Genomic DNA, 4,585 nt, shown 5'->3' with positions numbered 1-4,585 from the left:
TCGCTACAGTTCCTGCGGAAGGTCCCTCTCCAGCATCCTTGTAGCCCCCTTCAGACACTGGAAGCTGCTCTGAGGTCTTCACTCAGCTTCTCTTCTCCAGGCAGAACAGCCCTAATGTTCTCAGCCTGTATCTGTAAGGGAGGTGCTCCAGCCCCTGATCATCCTCATGGCCTCCTCTGGACTTGCTCCAACAGCTCCATGTCCTTGTGTTGAGGATGCATTAGAACAGTGTGAGAGCTGGCAGCACTCAAGAGCCTCTGGGCAGCCAGAGGGTGATTTTACTCTGTCAGAAGGTTCTGCTGAAATAACCAGAGCAAGAAGACACTGGATTTAATGGCCAAGGCACGAAATGCAAATGTTGCTTCTCTTCATCACCTCCCTGCTGCCACCCGGAGCATCAGGAAAAGAGCCTCCAATGTCTCTCCTCTCCAAGCACTCACCAGCCACAGAAAGATGGGGGGGGTGAGAAACCTCTGGGATGGGAAGAACATCACTGGGTGAACCTCTGGACTCTGCTCCTGCCCAGCACCTTCCGGGAAGTGTTTAGTCTCTCACTGGGTGTTTGGACACATACAAGAAAGACAGGAAATCCTCTCCTTATGGCCAGAAGTGCTCTCCATCCAAACCCTCCTATAGTCTTTTTCCTTGAAGAAACTCCCTAGTAACTTCTTAGCACTGTAACAGCCACTAACCTGATTCTTAAACACTGTGTAAGACATAAACTAAATCCAAGGGTGCTCAGTGTGAAAATCATGTTCAGGTGCTTCCCAGGAGCAGCTCTGCTCTGGAGCCAGGCTGAGAGAGCTGGGCTGGGTCAGCCTGGAGAAGAGAAGGCTCCTGAAGGGGACACCTTAGAGCAGCTCCAGGGCCTAAAGGGGCTACAAGAAACCTGGAGAGGGGCTTTGGACAAGGGATGGAGGGACAGGCCAAGGGGAATGGCTTGAACCTGCCAGAGGGGAGATTGAGATGAGCTCTTGGGCAGAAGCTCTTCCCTGGGAGGGTGCTGAGGCGCTGGCACAGGGTGCCCAGAGAAGCTGAGGCTGCCCCATCCCTGGCAGTGTTCAAGGCCAGGTTGGACACAGAGGCTTGGAGCAACCTGCTCTAGTGGAAGGTGTCCCTGACCGGGGTTGGAACTGGAGGAGCTTTAAGGTCCTTCCAACCCAAACTGTTCCATGATTCTATGAGAAGCGGCAGGGGTAGGAAGGTGACTTAAGGAACTGGCAAGGCTGCAGCATCACTCAGCAGATCCAGCTCACAACCATGAGCTTTACTCTCATTTCCTTCCCCAACACACCACACTGTAACTGCTGTTATAAAGTATCTTAAAGCCATTTTTTCCCCAAGAAAAACATCCTTCATCTTTAGGCCTGACACAGTTTTGTTCTCTCTTAACACAGACACTTTTAAAAGCAGCTCTATACATACATTTTCACACACAATGTACATACAGCTTTTTTGTGTTAATAATACACCTTCCATTGGGCAGACCTATGGATACACAACAGGAGCAGAAGACCAGGCTGCAAACAAGGTGAAGGGCTCACAGCTCATAGCAAATACCTGGCACAAAGAGAGGCTCAAGGATGCTGTGTGTTCTCTTCATCTTCAAATCCTCTTTAGAGTTACACTATGAGCTCCTTGGGGCAAGAAGAATCTAATGCCTTTATCTGTTGTGGAAATGACTTTGTAAAATTAGACACTGTGTAACTAAAACTCAACAGAGTTCTTCTGAAAGCTGCAGAACAATGAAAGAGGTGATAGAATCAAAGGTCTCGTGGTGGATTTTCTTTGTATGACAGCAGCTCAAGTCCTATTTCAGGCTGATCCTGAAGTTATGAGCCAATTATATCAGAAGCTAAAAAGATGAAGCCAGTGGAGCAGCAAAGACTGACAGATTAGTTAGGGGTATGACAGCAGCTCTATGCTTCCTCTAAAATAGTCCATATTATATTGCACAGTGTTATACCACGATGGAACATTTACAGCTGGGGAAGAAAGAAACGTTCAGCAGTATTTAATAGAGAGTGACACTAAGCCCACACATCCTCCCATCCCTATAAATAGCCTCTGCTGGGAATTCACCTTAAATCCACAATTCCAAAACATAAAGGGGTATTGAAAAAGCAAAGCTTAAAATGTCATACTGCAAAAGAGCTGCCCAAAGGACATTTTCATTGTAGCTCTCCGTGTATATGGAGAGGTTAAAGCAACATGTACATTGTGGCTTTGCATGATCCTGATGGAAGATACTAACACTTACATAAAGGTGAATGGATGAGAAAATGCTTTTTGGGGTCTGAAACCTCACATGGATGTATTTTTAGACACTATTTGCAGGATGCTGCTTCTAAACTCCTCTCTGGCAGGGAATCAGGTTTTCAGGAAGGAGCAGAAGGACAGGATTGCTGGGAGAAGGGGAAAAGGGGGAAGCTCATGAACTGGAATACTGACCTATTCCTCTTATCATAAAGAAGATCCATTACAAAAAGTATTCCCTGCCTCATTACAATGTGGTCATCACTGGTTCATGTCCTGGAACTTCACCCTGCCCACAGCAGCCCTGTGGAATCCCACAGGTACATTAAACAGCACATGAATACCCTCTTTACTCATCTGGGGCATTTCCAGTCCAGTTTTGAAGTGATTTCAATAGTGGTACTGGGAATTCATTACCAGAAAGGAATTATTCTGTATGGTCCCTGGGGCTGATAAAGCCTTTTCTGTGTTATCATTGATGCTTGTACTAATAACCAACTAAGAACTGTGTCAAACTCCTCCTGACACCCCATCAACAGACCTTAGAGCAGCTCCAGTGCCTAAAGGGGCTACAAGAAACCTGGAGAGGGGCTTTGGACAAGGGCCTGTAGGGACAGGCCAAGGGGAATGGCTTGAACCTGCCAGAGGGGACATTGAGATGAGCTCTTGGGCAGAAGCTCTTCCCTGGGAGGGTGCTGAGGTGCTGGCACAGGGTGCCCAGAGAAGCTGTGGCTGCCCCATCCCTGGCATCCTTGTCCAAAGTCCCCCTCCAGGTTTAACTTCCCCGTGGGCTCAGACCTCCCTGATCTCTGCAGTGACACAAACCTTGCTGCGTGGTACAGGTACAGATGATGACTGGGGAGGAAGAAAGATCAGGAGCTCCAGCTCAGCCTGCTGGAATGCCGTCATTCCTGGGGAAGCAGAGCTCATCTGCCAGGGCATCTGCCAGTACAGGTTGGCAAGACAAATGTCAAGGTCACCCAGCTTGCCTGCCACATGCCAGCAGCAGGGAAGTGGGAGCAGGACATGTTTGATCACATACTCATTAAGCGGTTTGCTTTCACTTAGGCTTCATTCAATGTTCCCCCAAGGTGGGATCAAGCATTTTAACTTCAAAATGTAGCTTACTCACACATCAGATATTGTCCCTGTTAAGGAATGTGCTGTTCCAACACTTTTCCAGTTCTCACAAGAATCATTCAGGAAAGACAGGCTGCACTGTAATCCCCAGTTGCACTACACTGACCTTCCAGACTGGATCCAAATCCTGCCTTGGAAGCTGCCAAAATACCTGTTTTCCTAAAAGTATCCCAAGGCAGGCTCTGAATTTAACTTTACCCCAGCAAACCACAACCCCAACAGCCAGCTTTCATCTACATCTTCCACAGAACACCCAGAAACTAAGGCAAAAGACTATCATCACCTAATGCCCAGCTCCACCTAAGTCCACCCTAACTGTCATTCCAGAGATCTCCTTCATTTCTCTAGAGATGACTGCAATCTATTAACTAGTGTGTCTCCAGCTACAACCCCACAGCTCCCACTGGTGATTTCCTTACAGCAATAGCCCCACAAGTGGACTTTCACATCCAAGGCTGGATTTGCTGCAGAATGCTCCCCACTGCCAGTGCTGTTACAGCTCCACCACATTCCTCTTTCATCCTATGGATTCTTCAGCAACCAAAACCCCTGCAACGACCTCAGTTATTGAAGATTAACTTCAAAACCATTCCCTGGTGCAGGATCACTCCTGTAATCTGGCAAGATGTGGGAATGGAAGGGAAAAGCAGAGCCATGCTGCCACTGCATCAGCACTGCCTGGAATTAGCACTGCAAAAGCAGCAGCCAGTTCAGCAAATGTCTTCCAAAGTCTTTCCATATAGAATTCCTATTTCTCACATTATAACAGGGTAAAAGAGTAGCTTTTTTCTTCCCCAGCATCCAAAAAAAAGAGAAAGAACATGATTTAAGGTGTTCCATTTATACAGTATCAATAACATCTCAGCATTTCCAGCCAACAAACTGTCTTGCTACAAGCTGCAGGACATTTCTGATCCCCATTTCCAGCCTGGCCTCATTTTAGTAGCTGGGCAGGTACCAGGGAACTACCCTGATGCTGTTTCATTCTCTGGGTACAACAATTGCCTTCGACTGGAAGGACTCCAGTGCAAGTAAAGAAATAATCCCTCAGTCCTACCTCCAACATGGCTGAAGTCAGGAGCCACCTCAAGGCAGCTCCTGCTGCTGCCAAAATGAAGGCTGCCATCCATTTTGCACCTAACTCACTCCAGGACAGCTTCTCATACAGCATTTAAAAGAGTGGTCCAGG

The sequence above is a fragment of the Nestor notabilis genome, unplaced genomic scaffold (genome assembly GCF_000696875.1).
Source record: "Nestor notabilis isolate BGI_N333 unplaced genomic scaffold, ASM69687v1 scaffold14467, whole genome shotgun sequence".
Classification (NCBI taxonomy): Eukaryota; Metazoa; Chordata; class Aves; order Psittaciformes; family Psittacidae; genus Nestor; species Nestor notabilis.
This window is presented reverse-complemented; position numbering follows the sequence as displayed.